This window comes from Carcharhinus amblyrhynchos, chromosome 21 (assembly GCF_965287045.1).
Source record: "Carcharhinus amblyrhynchos chromosome 21, sCarAmb.v2.hapA, whole genome shotgun sequence".
Taxonomy (NCBI): Eukaryota; Metazoa; Chordata; class Chondrichthyes; order Carcharhiniformes; family Carcharhinidae; genus Carcharhinus; species Carcharhinus amblyrhynchos.
In genome coordinates this window covers 6,614,837-6,636,862 of record NC_137344.1, presented here as the reverse complement: position 1 = coordinate 6,636,862, position 22,026 = coordinate 6,614,837, and the positions used below count along the sequence as shown (strand labels likewise).

General features: G+C 52.7%; 1 protein-coding gene across 1 annotated transcript in view; it reads right to left on the bottom strand.

Moving 5' to 3' along the window:
- Positions 1 to 22,026, bottom strand: part of LOC145356584 (voltage-dependent calcium channel gamma-1 subunit-like) — a 41,686-nt gene that overhangs the window by 18,687 nt on the left and 973 nt on the right. The window lies entirely within an intron of this gene.

Sequence of the window (22,026 nt, the reverse complement as noted above, 5' to 3'; positions counted from 1 at the left end):
GATTCATGTCAATGACATTTGGTCCGCTTAGGAGCCAATCAGTCACGCTGCTTTGCTCTGGACTGAGAGTTAATTGTGAATGTTGGGAGATCTGACCCCCGTTCCAAGTACATCACTGGCAAGCTTACACCTTTAAAATATATCGACACTCATTGAGTAAAGCCCTGCAACATATTTACACAAACTCAGGGACATTTTGAAACGGTTTCAGGATCTTGCAAAGCAAACAAAGTGCTTTCAAAGAGTAGGCGTTGTTGTAATGTGGAGGGGTCAGTTTGTGCACAGTTAGAGATGTCCAGCAATCTTCCCCTTTAAACTTTCTTCACTGTGCAAGCTGAGTCGATTTCAATGTGTGGCACTTTTACATTTTTATATAGCCACAAACACATGAACTGGAGTCATACCAACATCCACACTGGCGAGATTTTCCTGTCCCGCCGCAGTGAACGGAGATTTGGCTGGCAGCCAAATTCTCCAATTTTGCAACAGCGGGAGTGTGGTGTGTACCGACAGTAAGATGGTGGCCATGGTGTCTTGAAGGGAACAGCTTGTAAACAGCCTGCACACCTTTTCCAGATTGCTGTGTGGTCACCGCCATGCAGCTTTTTAAAATTTCATTCTTCTATGGGACGTGGGTGTCTAGGACAGCATTCGTTGCCCATCCCTAATTGCCCCTCGAGAAGGGGGTGGTGCTTTCTCAAACGCTGCAGTCCGTGAGGTGTGGGTACAGCACTGTCTGGATGGGGGGGTTCTCCTGATAGCTCGATGGGAGGTGGGACCCACCCGAGGGAGCCTGAGTTTAACATCCCATCCGACAGCTCAGACAATGAGGCAACTTTATAAGACCCTTGTCAGGCCTCATTTAGAGTATTGTGCGCAGTTCTGGTTGCCTCACTATAGGAAAGATGTAGAAGTTATTGAGAGGGTACAGAGGAGATTTACAAGGGTGTTGCCTGGACTGGGAGGCATGCCTTATGAAGTTAGGTTGAGGGAGCTGGGACTCTTTTCCCTGGAGAGACGAAGGTTGAGAGGCGACCTGATAGAAGTTTACAAAATGTTGAGAGGAATAGATAGGGTGGACTCTCAGAGGCTATTTCCCCGGTTTGAAATGGTCGCTACGAGAGGACACAGATTTAAGGTGCAAGGAGGGAAGTTCAGAAGTGATGTTAGGGGTAAGTTTTTCACTCAGAGGGTGGTGAGTGAATGGAATCGGCTGCCGTCAGTGGTGGTGGAGGCGAACTCGCTGGGGTCTTTTAAAAGACTTCTGGATGAGTACATGGGGTTTAATGAGATTGAGGGTTATAGATAGGTCTGTAGGTTGGTAGGTGTTGATGTGATCGGCGCAACTCGTGGGCCGAAGGGCCTGTTTGTGCTGTAGTGTTCTATGTTCTAATGCAGCACTCTGTCAGTACCGGGCTGGATTGTGTGCTTTAGGTAGAGTGTTAATGATATCCATTCACCGTTTATGCTTTTGTCTGTCCTTCAACACCAAGATCAGATTGCATTCAGGTGGCTGGGACCTTTTGAAGTGTATTTTTAATTGAACTAAATAAAACTGGGACAAAATGGAGGGGGGAATGTGCTGGTGCACTGAGTGGGGACTTATTTTAGTTTTCTCTGGGTTGAGCATGTTGTTGACAAGGTTGCATTTGTTGAACTTTTGCAAACCGATATTTTGGAACTCACTGCCGACATGATTGGTGAAAATAAAAGTGACGAGTGATTTCCAAAAGGAAATTGGACGGGTTCTGTCCAGAGGAAAATCAAATGCCGGGTGACGGGGATAGAGTGGGGCTGGGGAATGGGATTGACTGGGTTGCTCTGCAGAGGGCCCGGGTCAATTCAATGGTAAAATTATACTTAGCACATCGGATATACAAGTTTTTAAAGTTTATTTATTAGTGTCATGAGTAGGCTTACATTAACACTGCAATGAAGTTACCATGAAAATCCCTCAGCCATCACAGTTTGGGTACACTGAGGGAGAATTTAACACAGCAAAATTCTAACCCGCACGTCTTTCAGACTGTGGGAGGAAACCGGAGCACCCGGAGGAAACCCACACAGACATGGGGAGAATGTGCAAACTCCACATAGATAGTGACCCAAGCCGTGAACCGAACCCGGGTCCCTGGCGCTGTGAGGCAGCCGTGCCCATCACTGTGCCACCCATGCTGCCCTTCAAATATCGATTCAACTTTGTACAAAGGTGTCCCAGTGCAATCTGCTTTTTTATACAGTATATTTACAAGCCCTCATCACAGTGGTGACTGACTCCACTGTTTCCGTTTATTACATCGTCACAAATGTCCATCACAGTGATTAGCGCTGCTGCCTCACGGCTCCAGGGACCCGGGTTCAACTGTACCCTCGTGCCACTGTCCGTGTGGAGTCTGCACATTCTCCCTGTCTCTGCGTGGGTTTCCTCAGGGTGCTCCGGTTTCCTCCCACAGTCCAAAGATGTGCGGGTTAGGTGGATTGGTCATGCTAAATTGTCCTGGTATGTGTAGGTTAGAGGGATTAGGGGGGCAAATCCGTGGGGTCACAGGGGGGTAGGGCTTGGGTTGGATTGTTGTCAGTGCAGATTCGATGGGGTAAATGGCCTCCTTCTGCCTTGTAGGATCCTATGGAAATACTTATTTTCAGGTGTCCATTTTTAAAGAAACAGATAGAACATCGAACAGTACAGCACAGCACAGGCCCTTTGGCCCTCAATGTTGTGCTGAGCTATGTCCAATCCCAAGATCAAGCTAACCCACTCTTTATCATTCTGGTGTGCTCCATGTGCCTGTCCAATAACCACTTGGAAGTTTCTAAAGTGTCCGACTCCACTATCACAGCAGGCAGTCTATTCCACACCCCAAACACACTAAAGAATCTGCCTCGGACATCCCTCCTATATCTCCCACCATGAACCTTATAGTTAGGCCCCCTAGTAACAGCTACATCCACCCCGGGAAATAGTCTCTGCACATCCTCTCTATCTATCCCCTTCATCGTCTTATAAATCTCTGTTAAGTCGCCTCTCATTCTCCTCCAAGAGAAAAGCCCCAGCTCCCTCAACCGTTCCTCATAAGACCTACCCTCCAAACCAGGCAGCATCCTGGTAAATCTCCTCTGCACTCTCTCCAATGTTTCCACATCTCGTGAGGTGACCCTAACCAGAACCAGATATGTGGGAAATGCTTATAAACAAAGAACAAAGAACAACACAGCACGGGAAACAGGCCCTTCGGCCCAACGAGCCCGCGCCGCCGTCCCACTGTCTCAGTGACCTATTCATGATTTTAGTCTACGCCTAATGTGCGAGGATCAGGGAGGTCCAATATAGGGACAATTTAGTACCCAATCAATCAGCCTAAAAGCACATCTTTGGGATGTGGGAGGAAACCGGAGCACCCGGAGGAAACCCACGCAACCACGGGGAGAACGTGCAAACTCCCACAGACACAGGCCCAAATCCATGTGTCTGCACAGCAACAGAGATAGTCTCTGAGCTGTCATGTTGCCCTCGAGATGGTCCAGTTTAAGCACACTAACGACATGAAGCAATAGTGGACTGTCAGGCTATATCAGTGCATTCATTCTCAAAATCTTAGCACAGTAATAAAGGTGGGAATGAGGCAGGACCTGTGCAGAGTGGCCTCACTGCCTCATTGCTGTTCTGCTCCTTGGATCAGAAACTCGACATTTCCTGCTTGAATTTTCAACGCGGGGATAAAAGTGCAGCAACTTTCTGAGTCTGTCAGGCTCTGGGGAACAGCACCAGGGACGGCGAAGCCACCTCACCCTTTCACTGCACTAGCCTCCGTCCAGCAGGATGGTTCTCCAGCTACTTTGAGAGGTCAGGGCAAAGGAAAGTGGGCTAAGTAAGTGGGTCGGATGGGGTGCAGGGTGGCGGAGGCGGGTAGAATGGAGGTGGGGAGGGGATAGGATGAATCAGGGCATGGGGGAGGTCGCTGTTTCGTGGGAGGGTTGTTAGAGGTCAGAGGGGTAATTGGAGGGAAGGTGGCTGGCGTGGTCACCCAGGAGTTAGAGGTGGTTTTAATCCTTCGAACCTTTGCTGAGTAATTATTCGGCTGAGATACTGAGGCTGCAGGGGAAACGAGACGTCACCTGGGGTGATTTCACAGCGTTGAAATAACAAAACAGCCGACCCACAAGCACCTCATCAACTCCACTCTGCAAACCCCTGCCACAGATGTGCCAGGACACTGAGGCTGTGGACCAGCTGGAGCGAGCAGAGCCCTGGGACTGAGCCAGTGCCAACGGTGACAATGGCCACTTCTTGAGGGAGAAGGCGAGAGAGCTGGGGATCTGCGAATTATCCACTCTGCAAACGCTCGGCAAGCTGGGATCTCATTCCTCTGGATTTTTATAAAACAGAAGACTTCAATAGCGTCTGTCAGACAAGAGGATTTGAGCACTGCTACAAGTGGATGAAATAAAAGGAAACTTCAAATATAACCTGATTCTAAAGTGGGTCTTGCTGCTGTTTTTATACAGCTTTGATTCATTAAACTAGCCTAAAAGGCTGGTGTTGAATCTGTTATCTGTCCCCTATTAGCTCTTTGTATTATTACAGTAATGGATACTGGGACATTACTGATAGATTAGAAACAATTTGGAGTTTTGTATCACCCTTAACATAATAAAACGTTGCTGGATGTGTACTAGAACAGCATAACAATGAACTATGGGAGGAGATATTAGATCAGAAGATAAAAAGCTTGATCAAAGTGCTAAGATTTCAGGAGTGTGTGAGAGGAAAGAGAGCTTTAGGGATTTAGGGAGGGAATTCCAGAGCTCAGAATGTAGGGAACCACAGGGTCACAGCCAATAGTACAGTCAGTAAGTTCAGAGATGCCCGAGGCGGGGGTGAGATTGCAGATATGGGGAGGAGTGAGTCTGTGGCAGAGTTAGATTATAAAACACGGGGAAAAAGCTTATTGCAGCACTGCCTAAAAGCAACCACAGTCAGTCAGTTTAATCTCAATGGTGAGAATGCTTGTAGACAAGATAATTTGGGACAAATCTGGGGTGGCACGGTGGTTAGCATTGTGGCCTCACAGCACCAGGCACCCGATTCAATTCCGGCCTTGGGTCACTGTCTTTGTAAAGTTTGCACATTCTCCCCATGTCTGCGTGGGTTTCCTCTGAGTGCTCCAGTTTCCTCCCACAGTCCAAAGATGCGTGGGTTAGGTTAGGTTGATTGGCCGTGCTAAACTGCCCCTTAGTTTCAGGGGGGCTAGCAGGGTAAATATGTGGAGATATGGGTGGGTGGCCTGGGTGCAATTGTTGTCAGTGCAGGCTTGATGGGCTGAATGGCCTCTTTTTGCATTGCAGCGATTCTGTGAAAATTAGCACTTGGTTAATTGAGGAAAACTAGGATAAATTTGGAAAAGGCAAAGTATGTTTTGCAAACTTGATTGAAGTTTTGAAGAAGTTACAATGATGGTTAATGAGGGGAATGCAGTTAAGACGGTCTACACGCACTTTCAGAAGATATTTGATACAGTGCCACATAACAGACTTGGGAGCAAAGCCATGGAACAAAAAGGGATGGTAGCAATGTCTTTATAAAGTGACAGGAATCAGTGAGTTGTGGTGGACAATTGTTTTTTGGACTGGTATACAATATATTTCTCCAGGGTCAGACCCGGCTTTCCTTAATATTTATTATTGACTTGGAGCACAATTTCAAAGTTTGCAAATGACATAAAACTTGCAATGATTGTGAACTATAAGGGGGAAAGTACATAGACAGGCTGATGGAATGGGCAGGCATGTGGCAGGTGATATTTAATGCAGAGAAGTGCAAAGTGATAGATTTGAGGAGGAAAAATGAAGAATGTTAATAGAACCATAGAAAATTACAGCTCAGAAACAGGCCTTTTGGCCCTTTAATATAAAATTATAATTCCAGTGAGAATGGGGGAGGGGGACCTGGGGGTATATATACAAAAATCATTGAAGGCAATTTGTGAAGATGGTTAACATGTGCACACAGGATACTGGGCTTTATAAATAGATATATAGATTATCGAAATAAGAAACTGATTATTTTATAAAACACTGGTTTAGCCTCAAATAGAATATTGTATCCGATTCCAGGCAGCGCGCTTTAAGAAGATATGAAGGTTTTTAAGACGATGCAGAAAAGATTCACAAATCTGATTCCTGGGATGAGGAATTTCAGTTACTTCGATTTATTCATTCAGGGGGTGTGGGTGTCACTGGCTGGGCCAGCATTCCACCCCCATCTCTAATTTGCCGTGAACTGAGTAGTTTGTTCAAACATTTAAGAGTCAACCACGTGTGTCTGGAGTCACATGTAGGCCAGACTAGGTAAAGACGGCAGATTTCCTCCCCTAAAGGACATTGGTAAACCAGGTGGGTTTTTCTGACAATCGGCAATAATTTCATCATCGTCATCATCAGACTTTTAATTTTTTTATTGAATTCAAATTCCACCATCTGGCAATCATTTGATCAGCGAAGCTGGGGTGGTTCTCAGTTAAGAAGACAAGATTGAGAGGAGATTTGACAGAGGTGTTCAAAATGGTCAGGGATCGTGATAGGTCCGATAGGAACCGTTCACATTACAGGGATTGGAAATTGGTGGGTTAAGCGTGGGTTTCCTCTGGGTGCTCTGGTTTCCTCCCACAGCCCAAAGATGTGTGGGTTAGGTTGATTGGCCGTGCTAAAGAATTGCCCCTTAGTGTCCTAAGATGCTTAGGTTAGAGGGATTAGCGGGTAATAATATATAGAGATATGGGGGTAGGGCCTGGGTGGGATTCTGGTCAGTGCAGACTTGATGGGCCGAAGGGCCTCTTTCTGCACTGTTGGGTTCTATGATTCTATGAAAAGAACCATCGGCAATGTATATTTCTACGCAGCATGTGGTTAGAGTGTGGAATCCATTGTCTGAGAGGCCACATTGTCCGAGACTGTGGAATTGGTTAAACCCCTGCGGGATAACAGAGGAAGAGTGAGGAAGTGAAGCTCACACGTGTCCTTCCAGAGAGCCAGCCCGTTTTGTGTTGAAGCTGCCACCATTCAGGCAAGTGGAGAATATTCCAGCACACTCTGGACTTTGTCAATGGTGGACAGGCTTTGAGGAGTCAGGAAGTGAGTTAATGACCGCAGGATTCCCAACCGTTCTTTCACAATCCCAGAACTCCCTTCCTAACAGCACCGTGGATGTACCAACACCACATGGATAGCAGAAGGCTGAATGGCTCCCTTTTGTTTTGTAATCATTCTGTGCCCAGGTCAGAGGCTGGCTAGGCCAACATGTATCGCCCGTCCCTAATTACCCTCAGGAAAGTCCTGGTGAGCCGCCTTCCAGAACCATTGATGGGTGAATGGGCTCTGTCACCAGTTGGCACACACACACAGCAGAGTTTACAGAGGGTGGAAATGCAGGAATGTATTAGAATAATCAAATCTCGGCATGAATGAGAGTTTCCAAAGCAGATAAGCAAAGACAAGAGTGGAACCAAGCAATGTCATGGAGGTAGAGATAGACAGTCTTCATGATGGTATGGACATGTACTCAGAAGTTGATCTCCAGATTAAATATGGCACCAATATTGTGAGCAATCTGATTTTTTTTATTCATCTGTGGGATGGGCACTGCTGGTTGGCCAACATTTACTGCCCATCCCTAGTTGCCCCTGAGAAGGTGGTGGTGAGCTCCCTTCTTGAATCCCTGCAGTCCATGTTCTGGGTGTTGACCCACAATGCCGTTAGGGAGGGAATTCCAGGATGTCGACCAGCGGCTATGAAGGAACGGTGATATATTTCCAAGTTGGGGTGGTGAGTGTCTTGGAGGGGAACTTACAGATAGTGAAGTTCCTATGGAGCTGCTGCCCTTGTCCGTCTAGATGGGAGTGGCCGTGGGTTTGGAAGGTGGTGTCTAAGGACCTTTTGGTGAATTGTTGCAGTCGATTCAGATTCACACAGTTGCTAAGCAGAGGATGGAGTCAGTGGCCAGGGAACAGGGTTTGTGACAGTGTTCAAAATGGCTTCTCAATATTCAATTGGGACAAATTTTTGTACATCCAATACTGGATACTAGATTAGCAACCTGATAATTCAGAGTTAGAGGAGAGGCTAACAGAGCTGGAGAAGAGGCGGTGATGGAGTTATCGCAGGTTATTTTCTGTCTCTGATAGGCGATATAAAAATTAAACCAAACAAGTGTAGTCCCAGCAAGTCAGACAAATTCTGAGATGAGCTGTTAGGATGCTGATGGTTGTGGAGAACAAGGAGGGATAATTTAACTTTGTCATCACCTAGGATATTAAATTAGAGATAAAACTCCCTACTATACAGAAGGAGGCCATTCGGCCCATTGAGTCTGTACTGACCACAATCCCACCCAGGCCCTATTCACATAACCCCACACATTTACCCTGCTAATCCCCCGACACTAAGGTCAATTAGCATGGCTGAGCAACCTAACCTGCACATTTTTGTAGTGTGGGCAGAAACCAGAGCACCCAAAGGAAACCCATGCAGACACGGGGAGAACATGCAAACTCCACACAGACAGTGACCTGAGGCCGGAATTGAACCTGGGTCCCTGTGAGGCAGCAGTGCGAACCACCGTGCCACTTTATATGAAGGAACTGACAGTGTTGCTGCCAGATTTGTTGATGATGCAACATAGATAGGAAAGTAAGCTGTGAGGAGGAAACAAAAAGTCTGCAAAGGGATAACGATAGGTTAAGTAAACAGACAAAAAATTGTCAGCTGCATTATAAAGTGGGGAAATGTGAGGTTTTCCATTTTGGTAGGAAGAATAAAAATACAGAATATTATTTAAGTGGAGAGAGATTGCAGGATGCAGTGGCACAGAGAGACCTGGTTGTTCTTAAATGTTAATAAAAATTAGCTTAAAGGTACATGTACAACAAGTAATTAGGCATTTTGACATTTATTGTTATGGGGATAGAGTATAAAAGTAGTAAAGTCTTACTGCTGCTGTATAGGGTGTGACGATACTGTGCCTTGAAGAAATATATTTTGTGTCTTACTTCTTCTGAAGGGGCTGTTTTATATTTCAACTCTGATTAAAATGCCAAATTGCCTCCAACCGGCAGCCCACCTGCTGATGCTGCAGAAGGTTAATTGCTCCTAATTATTGGAACGTTGGTTTTAATCTGGGCTAATGTATTGGTGTTATGTTAGAGACGCATTGCCCCTGGGGTTTTCGGAATAGGGTCTGATTGGCAAGAAGAAAATCATGTGCTGGTGGAGCTAGGCTTGCAAAGAGAGAGAAAAAAAACACAGGCAGTTGCAGTTGGAATTTGAAAAGAGCAGCAGCTCTTTTTCTCTCTCTCTCTTTCTGGTAACGGAACTCTGGGGACCTATTAGAAAAAGTAAGTTTTGTCTCACTTTAGAGGTCTGCAAAAGGCAAGAAGTGTTTTCTCCCTCTCTCCCTTACTGGAGTGAAGACAGATTTTCCTTTGGAGACCCTCTATATCCATGTCCTTCGGGGTTAAAAGGTGTGAGGTCTGGGAATTTGTGTAGGCCTGTGTGTCTTGCGAACTGATCCTGAATAAAAGTTTGCATCTATGGGGATATTGCTACATTCCATCTCTTTTTTGCGCAGTTGGAGGTGCCGATCGGAGCTGTAGGATTTCGGGTGCATTATGCCCCACTCACAAGCTCTTACAGTGCCATCCGGAATCACTGATATTTTTTCGGGCAGAGTGAGTATGGGGGCGCCTGAGACTGGGTCTAAGAGTCAGATCTGAAACGCTCCCAGTTTCAAATCTGCCCAGCACTTAGAATCAAAATGGTAAAATAGAGCCCATTGGTTCTCCCCGTGGGAAAATCTTGAAATAGGCGCACAGTTTAAAATTGAGGAGTTGCCCATTTAGGATGGAGACGAGGAGGAATTTCTTTGGAATTAGTCTTTGGAATTCTCTTCCATAGAGAGCAGTGGAGGCATTGGTCACTGAATATATTCAAGGCTGATTTAGACAGATTTTTGATCTACAGGGATTCGAGGATTATGGGAGACAGGCAGAAAAGTGGAGTGAAGGGCACAGTCTGATGGGCCGTGGTCTTATTGAAAGATGGAACAGCTCAATGGGTCAAATGGCTTCCTCCTGCCCCTTTACCCTTGCTCCTTTTTCTAATACCTTATGGTGTTATACACTGTTATTCCAAACCTCAGGATGTCCCAAGAACTTTACAATGATTGAAGTACTTTGGAGTGTAAACACAGTGGGACGGAACATACCCAGGGATGGTGATGGTGGTATCTGGAACATTATCTGGAAGGTATGATCCCAGGAGTGTGACCACATCAGGCTGTTGCTTGACTAGTTTGTGAGACAGTTCTCCCAATTTTGGCACAAGCCCTCAGACGTTAGTAAGGAGGATTTTGCAGGGTCGGCAGGGCTGGGTTTGACATTCTTGTTCCTGGTGTCCAGGTCGATGCCGGGTGCTCAGTCCGGATTCATTCCTTTTTCTTTTCCATTTGTAGTGATTGAAAACAATTGAGTGTTTGCTCAGCCCTTTCAGAGGGCATTTAAAAGACAGATTTCCTTCCCCAAAGGGCATTTGACAAATGGTGTCATGGTCATCGTTAGACTTTAAATCCAGGTTTTTATTGAATTCAAGTTCCACCAGCTGCCGTGGCGGGGTCCGCAGAGCATTACCATGAGTCTCCGGATTACTAGCCCAGTAATTAAACCATCAGCTCTTCTACGGAACTTGACCACAAAATCTTCAGACCCTGAGTGAAACGTACGTACCTCTGAGTGTCAGTTGACACACGACACGTTCCAGCGAAGAGAGGAGTACTTGTGTTCAGATGCTCAATATTAATCTGTTCAATCTACAGCTGCTAAACTAGAGGGTGCGATGGAGTGAAAGGAAGAATGGCCCCGGGTTACAGAGTGTAACATACAGTAAGCACCTTTACTCCAGCGATAATATTGAATGGGAACTGTGGGTCTGAGATTCTGGGTTTAAAACACTCAAATCGACAGACAACAATGTATTCAACTTGTGCAAGGTGACTTGTTTCAAGAAGCTCTTCATCACAAGAGTAACCAATGTTTGGATAGATTTTCAAATAAAGTTGTGGAGACCAAAATCTTGAAATAATGTCAGAGAAACACCGAGCACAGTGGTTAGCACTGCTGTCTTACTGCACCAGGGACCTGGATTTGATTCCCAGCTTGGGTCACTGTCTGTGTGGAGTTTGCACATTCTCTCCATGTCTGCGTGGGTTTCCACCCACAAGTCTGAAAGACGTGCTGGTTAGGGTGCATTGGCCGTGTTAAATTCTCCCTCAGTGTCCCTGAACTGTGCCAGAGCGTGGTGACTAGGGGATTTTCACAGTAACTTCATTGCAGTGTTAATGTAAGCCTACTTGTGACACTAATAAATAAACTTTAAATGCTAGCCTGGAGGGAATGATAGAACTTTCCTGACGGGTCGAATGGTCTTTTTTGTTGGTAAGTATCAGGTGATTGTAAATTTCCTTGTGTTTAGACACTGGGAGAGATGAAACAAGGGGGATACAGCTTGCTGTAATCGTAGCTGAGAAATCTCAAGACGAGTCATGTTTGAACATGAAGGGAAAGAGTGGCGTTCTTTCGCTGATATATTTAACTCCTGTAAAATCGTGTAATTGAACACCACCACCTGTTCAACAAGCAGCAGGACACGCCTCCAGCTAAACACTCCCTCCTGCACCATATATATATATAAATCTGTCACAGGAGTGACTGCTTGCTGAAGTTAACTGCGTATTAAATATAATCCAGCTCCTTCACAGCCTCTGAAAGGTATTTCTAACTAAGAATTTCTCTTTCTAAAGAGCATGGGGAAGATCGTCAGTGAAGGCTGGGGGGAGGGGTTTGAGTGATAGTCTCCAGTAGGCACCCTATCCCCGTCTCGCAATGCCCCCAGTAGACACCCTATCCCCGTCTCGCAATGCCCCCAGTAGACACCCTATCCCCGTCTCGCAATGCCCCCAGTAGACACCCTATCCCCGTCTCGCAATGCCCCCAGTAGACACCCTATCCCCGTCTCGCAATGCCCCCAGTAGACACCCTATCCCCGTCTCGCAATGCCTCCAGTAGACACCCTATCCCCGTCTCGCAATGCCCCCAGTAGACACCCTATCCCCGTCTCGCAATGCCCCCAGTAGGCACCCTATCCCCGTCTCGCAATGCCCCCAGTAGACACCCAATCCCCGTCTCGCAATGCCCCCAGTAGACACCCTATCCCCGTCTCGCAATGCCCCCAGTAGACACCCTATCCCCGTCTCGCAATGCCCCCAGTAGACACCCTATCCCCGTCTCGCAATGCCTCCAGTAGACACCCTATCCCCGTCTCGCAATGCCCCCAGTAGACACCCTATCCCTGTCTCGCAATGCCTCCAGTAGACACCCTATCCCCGTCTCGCAATGCCCCCAGTAGACACCCTATCCCTGTCTCGCAATGCCTCCAGTAGACACCCTATCCCCGTCTCGCAAGGCCTCCAGTAGACACCCTATCCCCGTCTCGCAATGCCCCCAGTAGACACCCTACCCCTGTCTCGCAATGCCTCCAGTAGACACCCTATCCCCGTCTCGCAATGCGCCCAGTAGACACCCTATCCCCGTCTCGCAATGCCCCCAGTAGACACCCTATCCCCGTCTCGCAATGCCCCCAGTAGACACCCTATCCCTGTCTCGCAATGCCCCCAGTAGACACCCTATCCCCGTCTCGCAATGCCCCCAGTAGACACCCTATCCCCGTCTGGCAATGCCCCCAGTAGACACCCTATCCCCGTCTCGCAATGCCCCCAGTAGACACCCTATCCCCGTCTCGCAATGCCTCCAGTAGACACCCTATCCCCGTCTCGCAATGCCCCCAGTAGACACTCTATCCCCGTCTCGCAATGCGCCCAGTAGACACCCTATCCCCGTCTCGCAATGCCCCCAGTAGACACCCTATCCCCGTCTCGCAATGCCCCCAGTAGACACCCTATCCCCGTCTCGCAATGCCTCCAGTAGACACCCTATCCCCGTCTCGCAATGCCCCCAGTAGACACCCTATCCCTGTCTCGCAATGCCCCCAGTAGACACCCTATCCCCGTCTCGCAATGCCCCCAGTAGACACCCTATCCCTGTCTCGCAATGCCCCCAGTAGACACCCTATCCCCGTCTCGCAATGCCCCCAGTAGACACCCTATCCCCGTCTCGCAATGCCCCCAGTAGACACCCTATCCCCGTCTCGCAATGCCCCCAGTAGACACCCTATCCCCGTCTCGCAATGCCTCCAGTAGACACCCTATCCCCGTCTCGCAATGCCCCCAGTAGACACTCAATCCCCGTCTCGCAATGCCCCCAGTAGACACCCTATCCCCGTCTCGCAATGCCCCCAGTAGACACCCTATCCCCGTCTCGCAATGCCCCCAGTAGACACCCTATCCCCGTCTCGCAATGCCTCCAGTAGACACCCTATCCCCGTCTCGCAATGCCCCCAGTAGACACCCTATCCCTGTCTCGCAATGCCCCCAGTAGACACCCTATCCCCGTCTCGCAATGCCCCCAGTAGACACCCTATCCCCGTCTTGCAGTGCCCCCAGTAGACACCCTATCCCCGTCTCGCAATGCCTTCAGTACACACCCTATCCCTGTCTCGCAATGCCCCCAGTAGACACCCTATCCCCGTCTCGCAATGCCCCCAGTAGACACCCTATCCCTGTCTCGCAATGCGCCCAGTAGACACCCTATCCCCGTCTCGCAATGCCTCCAGTAGACACCCTATCCCCGTCTCGCAATGCCCCCAGTAGACACCCTATCCCCGTCTCGCAATGCCCCCAGTAGACACCCTATCCCCGTCTCGCAATGCCCCCAGTAGACACCCTATCCCCGTCTCGCAATGCCTCCAGTAGACACCCTATCCCCGTCTCGCAATGCCCCCAGTAGACACCCTATCCCTGTCTCGCAATGCCCCCAGTAGACACCCTATCCCCGTCTCGCAATGCCCCCAGTAGACACCCTATCCCCGTCTCGCAATGCCTCCAGTAGACACCCTATCCCCGTCTCGCAATGCCCCCAGCAGACACCCTATCCCCGTCTCGCAATGCCCCCAGTAGACACCCTATCCCCGTCTCGCAATGCCCCCAGTAGACACCCTATCCCCGTCTCGCAATGCCCCCAGTAGACACCCTATCCCCGTCTCGCAATGCCCCCAGTAGACACCCTATCCCCGTCTCGCAATGCCCCCAGTAGACACCCTATCCCCGTCTCGCAATGCCCCCAGTAGACACCCTATCCCCGTCTCGCAATGCCTCCAGTAGACACCCTATCCCCGTCTCGCAATGCCCCCAGTAGACACCCTATCCCTGTCTCGCAATGCCCCCAGTAGACACCCTATCCCCTTCTCGCAATGCCCCCAGTAGACACCCTATCCCCGTCTCGCAATGCCCCCAGTAGACACCCTATCCCCGTCTCGCAATGCCCCCAGTAGACACCCTATCCCCGTCTCGCAATGCCTCCAGTAGACACCCTATCCCCGTCTCGCAATGCCCCCAGTAGACACCCTATCCCCGTCTCGCAATGCCCCCAGTAGACACCCTATCCCCGTCTCGCAATGCCCCCAGTAGACACCCTATCCCCGTCTCTCAATGCCTCCAGTTGACACCCTATCCCCGTCTCGCAATGCCCCCAGTAGACACCCTATCCCCGTCTCGCAATGCCCCCAGTAGACACCCTATCCCCGTCTCGCAATGCCCCCAGTAGACACCCTATCCCCGTCTCGCAATGCCTCCAGTAGACACCCTATCCCCGTCTCGCAATGCCCCCAGTAGACACCCTATCCCCGTCTCGCAATGCCCCCAGTAGACACCCTATCCCCGTCTCGCAATGCCCCCAGTAGACACCCTATCCCCGTCTCGCAATGCCTCCAGTAGACACCCTATCCCCGTCTCGCAATGCCCCCAGTAGACACTCTATCCCCGTCTCGCAATGCGCCCAGTAGACACCCTATCCCCGTCTCGCAATGCCCCCAGTAGACACCCTATCCCCGTCTCGCAATGCCCCCAGTAGACACCCTATCCCCGTCTCGCAATGCCTCCAGTAGACACCCTATCCCCGTCTCGCAATGCCCCCAGTAGACACCCTATCCCTGTCTCGCAATGCCCCCAGTAGACACCCTATCCCCGTCACGCAATGCCCCCAGTAGACACCCTATCCCTGTCTTGCAATGCCCCCAGTAGACACCCTATCCCCGTCTCGCAATGCCCCCAGTAGACACCCTATCCCCGTCTCGCAATGCCCCCAGTAGACACCCTATCCCCGTCTCGCAATGCCCCCAGTAGACACCCTATCCCCGTCTCGCAATGCCTCCAGTAGACACCCTATCCCCGTCTCGCAATGCCCCCAGTAGACACTCAATCCCCGTCTCGCAATGCCCCCAGTAGACACCCTATCCCCGTCTCGCAATGCCCCCAGTAGACACCCTATCCCCGTCTCGCAATGCCCCCAGTAGACACCCTATCCCCGTCTCGCAATGCCTCCAGTAGACACCCTATCCCCGTCTCGCAATGCCCCCAGTAGACACCCTATCCCTGTCTCGCAATGCCCCCAGTAGACACCCTATCCCTGTCTCGCAATGCCCCCAGTAGACACCCTATCCCTGTCTCGCAATGCCCCCAGTAGACACCCTATCCCTGTCTCGCAATGCCCCCAGTAGACACCCTATCCCCGTCTCGCAATGCCCCCAGTAGACACCCTATCCCCGTCTTGCAGTGCCCCCAGTAGACACCCTATCCCCGTCTCGCAATGCCTTCAGTACACACCCTATCCCTGTCTCGCAATGCCCCCAGTAGACACCCTATCCCCGTCTCGCAATGCCCCCAGTAGACACCCTATCCCCGTCTCGCAATGCGCCCAGTAGACACCCTATCCCCGTCTCGCAATGCCTCCAGTAGACACCCTATCCCCGTCTCGCAATGCCCCCAGTAGACACCCTATCCCCGTCTCGCAATGCCCCCAGTAGACACCCTATCCCCGTCTCGCAATGCCCCCAGTAGACACCCTATCCCCGTCTCGCAATGCCCCCAGTAGACACCCTATCCCCGTCTCGCAATGCCTCCAGTAGACACCCTATCCCCGTCTCGCAATGCCCCCAGTAGACACCCTATCCCCGTCTCGCAATGCCCCCAGTAGACACCCTATCCCCGTCTCGCAATGCCCCCAGTAGACACCCTATCCCCGTCTCGCAATGCCTCCAGTAGACACCCTATCCCCGTCTCGCAATGCCCCCAGCAGACACCCTATCCCCGTCTCGCAATGCCCCCAGTAGACACCCTATCCCCGTCTCGCAATGCCCCCAGTAGACACCCTATCCCCGTCTCGCAATGCCCCCAGTAGACACCCTATCCCCGTCTTGCAGTGCCCCCAGTAGACACCCTATCCCCGTCTCGCAATGCCTCCAGTACACACCCTATCCCTGTCTCGCAATGCCCCCAGTAGACACCCTATCCCCGTCTCGCAATGCCCCCAGTAGACACCCTATCCCCGTCTCGCAATGCGCCCAGTAGACACCCTATCCCCGTCTCGCAATGCCTCCAGTAGACACCCTATCCCCGTCTCGCAATGCCCCCAGTAGACACCCTATCCCCGTCTCGCAATGCCCCCAGTAGACACCCTATCCCCGTCTCGCAATGCCCCCAGTAGACACCCTATCCCCGTCTCGCAATGCCTCCAGTAGACACCCTATCCCCGTCTCGCAATGCCCCCAGTAGACACCCTATCCCCGTCTCGCAATGCCCCCAGTAGACACCCTATCCCCGTCTCGCAATGCCCCCAGTAGACACCCTATCCCCGTCTCGCAATGCCCCCAGTAGACACCCTATCCCCGTCTCGCAATGCCTCCAGTAGACACCCTATCCCCGTCTCGCAATGCCCCCAGTAGACACCCTATCCCTGTCTCGCAATGCCCCCAGTAGACACCCTATCCCTGTCTCGCAATGCCCCCAGTAGACACCCTATCCCTGTCTCGCAATGCCCCCAGTAGACACCCTATCCCCGTCTCGCAATGCCCCCAGTAGACACCCTATCCCCGTCTCGCAATGCCCCCAGTAGACACCCTATCCCCGTCTTGCAGTGCCCCCAGTAGACACCCTATCCCCGTCTCGCAATGCCTCCAGTACACACCCTATCCCTGTCTCGCAATGCCCCCAGTAGACACCCTATCCCCGTCTCGCAATGCCCCCAGTAGACACCCTATCCCCTTCTCGCAATGCCCCCAGTAGACACCCTATCCCCGTCTCGCAATGCCCCCAGTAGACACCCTATCCCCGTCTCGCAATGCCCCCAGTAGACACCCTATCCCCGTCTCGCAATGCCTCCAGTAGACACCCTATCCCCGTCTCGCAATGCCCCCAGTAGACACCCTATCCCCGTCTCGCAATGCCCCCAGTAGACACCCTATCCCCGTCTCGCAATGCCCCCAGTAGACACCCTATCCCCGTCTCTCAATGCCTCCAGTAGACACCCTATCCCCGTCTCGCAATGCCCCCAGTAGACACCCTATCCCCGTCTCGCAATGCCCCCAGTAGACACCCTATCCCCGTCTCGCAATGCCCCCAGTAGACACCCTATCCCCGTCTCGCAATGCCTCCAGTAGACACCCTATCCCCGTCTCGCAATGCCCCCAGTAGACACCCTATCCCCGTCTCGCAATGCCCCCAGTAGACACCCTATCCCCGTCTCGCAATGCCCCCAGTAGACACCCTATCCCCGTCTCGCAATGCCTCCAGTAGACACCCTATCCCCGTCTCGCAATGCCCCCAGTAGACACTCTATCCCCGTCTCGCAATGCGCCCAGTAGACACCCTATCCCCGTCTCGCAATGCCCCCAGTAGACACCCTATCCCCGTCTCGCAATGCCCCCAGTAGACACCCTATCCCCGTCTCGCAATGCCTCCAGTAGACACCCTATCCCCGTCTCGCAATGCCCCCAGTAGACACCCTATCCCCGTCTCGCAATGCCCCCAGTAGACACCCTATCCCTGTCTTGCAATGCCCCCAGTAGACACCCTATCCCCGTCTCGCAATGCCCCCAGTAGACACCCTATCCCCGTCTCGCAATGCCCCCAGTAGACACCCTATCCCCGTCTCGCAATGCCCCCAGTAGACACCCTATCCCCGTCTCGCAATGCCTCCAGTAGACACCCTATCCCCGTCTCGCAATGCCCCCAGTAGACACTCAATCCCCGTCTCGCAATGCCCCCAGTAGACACCCTATCCCCGTCTCGCAATGCCCCCAGTAGACACCCTATCCCCGTCTCGCAATGCCCCCAGTAGACACCCTATCCCCGTCTCGCAATGCCTCCAGTAGACACCCTATCCCCGTCTCGCAATGCCCCCAGTAGACACCCTATCCCTGTCTCGCAATGCCCCCAGTAGACACCCTATCCCTGTCTCGCAATGCCCCCAGTAGACACCCTATCCCTGTCTCGCAATGCCCCCAGTAGACACCCTATCCCTGTCTCGCAATGCCCCCAGTAGACACCCTATCCCCGTCTCGCAATGCCCCCAGTAGACACCCTATCCCCGTCTTGCAGTGCCCCCAGTAGACACCCTATCCCCGTCTCGCAATGCCTTCAGTACACACCCTATACCTGTCTCGCAATGCCCCCAGTAGACACCCTATCCCCGTCTCGCAATGCCCCCAGTAGACACCCTATCCCCGTCTCGCAATGCGCCCAGTAGACACCCTATCCCCGTCTCGCAATGCCTCCAGTAGACACCCTATCCCCGTCTCGCAATGCCCCCAGTAGACACCCTATCCCCGTCTCGCAATGCCCCCAGTAGACACCCTATCCCCGTCTCGCAATGCCCCCAGTAGACACCCTATCCCCGTCTCGCAATGCCTCCAGTAGACACCCTATCCCCGTCTCGCAATGCCCCCAGTAGACACCCTATCCCCGTCTCGCAATGCCCCCAGTAGACACCCTATCCCCGTCTCGCAATGCCCCCAGTAGACACCCTATCCCCGTCTCGCAATGCCTCCAGTAGACACCCTATCCCCGTCTCGCAATGCCCCCAGCAGACACCCTATCCCCGTCTCGCAATGCCCCCAGTAGACACCCTATCCCCGTCTCGCAATGCCCCCAGTAGACACCCTATCCCCGTCTCGCAATGCCCCCAGTAGACACCCTATCCCCGTCTTGCAGTGCCCCCAGTAGACACCCTATCCCCGTCTCGCAATGCCTCCAGTACACACCCTATCCCCGTCTCGCAATGCCCCCAGTAGACACCCTATCCCCGTCTCGCAATGCCCCCAGTAGACACCCTATCCCCGTCTCGCAATGCGCCCAGTAGACACCCTATCCCCGTCTCGCAATGCCTCCAGTAGACACCCTATCCCCGTCTCGCAATGCCCCCAGTAGACACCCTATCCCCGTCTCGCAATGCCCCCAGTAGACACCCTATCCCCGTCTCGCAATGCCCCCAGTAGACACCCTATCCCCGTCTCGCAATGCCCCCAGTAGACACCCTATCCCCGTCTCGCAATGCCTCCAGTAGACACCCTATCCCCGTCTCGCAATGCCCCCAGTAGACACCCTATCCCCGTCTCGCAATGCCCCCAGTAGACACCCTATCCCCGTCTCGCAATGCCCCCAGTAGACACCCTATCCCCGTCTCGCAATGCCCCCAGTAGACACCCTATCCCCGTCTCGCAATGCCTCCAGTAGACACCCTATCCCCGTCTCGCAATGCCCCCAGTAGACACCCTATCCCTGTCTCGCAATGCCCCCAGTAGACACCCTATCCCTGTCTCGCAATGCCCCCAGTAGACACCCTATCCCCGTCTCGCAATGCCCCCAGTAGACACCCTATCCCCGTCTCGCAATGCCCCCAGTAGACACCCTATCCCCGTCTCGCAATGCCTCCAGTAGACACCCTATCCCCGTCTCGCAATGCCCCCAGTAGACACCCTATCCCCGTCTCGCAATGCCCCCAGTACACACCCTATACCTGTCTCGCAATGCCCCCAGTAGACACCCTATCCCCGTCTCGCAATGCCCCCAGTAGACACCCTATCCCCGTCTCGCAATGCGCCCAGTAGACACCCTATCCCCGTCTCGCAATGCCTCCAGTAGACACCCTATCCCCGTCTCGCAATGCCCCCAGTAGACACCCTATCCCCGTCTCGCAATGCCCCCAGTAGACACCCTATCCCCGTCTCGCAATGCCCCCAGTAGACACCCTATCCCCGTCTCGCAATGCCTCCAGTAGACACCCTATCCCCGTCTCGCAATGCCCCCAGTAGACACCCTATCCCCGTCTCGCAATGCCCCCAGTAGACACCCTATCCCCGTCTCGCAATGCCCCCAGTAGACACCCTATCCCCGTCTCGCAATGCCTCCAGTAGACACCCTATCCCCGTCTCGCAATGCCCCCAGCAGACACCCTATCCCCGTCTCGCAATGCCCCCAGTAGACACCCTATCCCCGTCTCGCAATGCCCCCAGTAGACACCCTATCCCCGTCTCGCAATGCCCCCAGTAGACACCCTATCCCCGTCTTGCAGTGCCCCCAGTAGACACCCTATCCCCGTCTCGCAATGCCTCCAGTACACACCCTATCCCCGTCTCGCAATGCCCCCAGTAGACACCCTATCCCCGTCTCGCAATGCCCCCAGTAGACACCCTATCCCCGTCTCGCAATGCGCCCAGTAGACACCCTATCCCCGTCTCGCAATGCCTCCAGTAGACACCCTATCCCCGTCTCGCAATGCCCCCAGTAGACACCCTATCCCCGTCTCGCAATGCCCCCAGTAGACACCCTATCCCCGTCTCGCAATGCCCCCAGTAGACACCCTATCCCCGTCTCGCAATGCCCCCAGTAGACACCCTATCCCCGTCTCGCAATGCCTCCAGTAGACACCCTATCCCCGTCTCGCAATGCCCCCAGTAGACACCCTATCCCCGTCTCGCAATGCCCCCAGTAGACACCCTATCCCCGTCTCGCAATGCCCCCAGTAGACACCCTATCCCCGTCTCGCAATGCCCCCAGTAGACACCCTATCCCCGTCTCGCAATGCCTCCAGTAGACACCCTATCCCCGTCTCGCAATGCCCCCAGTAGACACCCTATCCCTGTCTCGCAATGCCCCCAGTAGACACCCTATCCCTGTCTCGCAATGCCCCCAGTAGACACCCTATCCCCGTCTCGCAATGCCCCCAGTAGACACCCTATCCCCGTCTCGCAATGCCCCCAGTAGACACCCTATCCCCGTCTCGCAATGCCTCCAGTAGACACCCTATCCCCGTCTCGCAATGCCCCCAGTAGACACCCTATCCCCGTCTCGCAATGCCCCCAGTAGACACCCTATCCCCGTCTCGCAATGCCCCCAGTAGACACCCTATCCCCGTCTCGCAATGCCTCCAGTAGACACCCTATCCCCGTCTCGCAATGCCCCCAGCAGACACCCTATCCCCGTCTCGCAATGCCCCCAGTAGACACCCTATCCCCGTCTCGCAATGCCCCCAGTAGACACCCTATCCCCGTCTCGCAATGCCTCCAGTAGACACCCTATCCCCGTCTCGCAATGCCCCCAGTAGACACCCTATCCCCGTCTCGCAATGCCCCCAGTAGACACCCTATCCCCGTCTCGCAATGCCCCCAGTAGACACCCTATCCCCGTCTCTCAATGCCTCCAGTAGACACCCTATCCCCGTCTCGCAATGCCCCCAGTAGACGCCCTATCCCCGTCTCGCAATGCCCCCAGTAGACACCCTATCCCCGTCTCGCAATGCCCCCAGTAGACACCCTATCCCCGTCTCGCAATGCCTCCAGTAGACACCCTATCCCCGTCTCGCAATGCCCCCAGTAGACACCCTATCCCCGTCTCGCAATGCCCCCAGTAGACACCCTATCCCCGTCTCGCAATGCCCCCAGTAGACACCCTATCCCCGTCTCGCAATGCCTCCAGTAGACACCCTATCCCCGTCTCGCAATGCCCCCAGTAGACACCCTATCCCCGTCTCC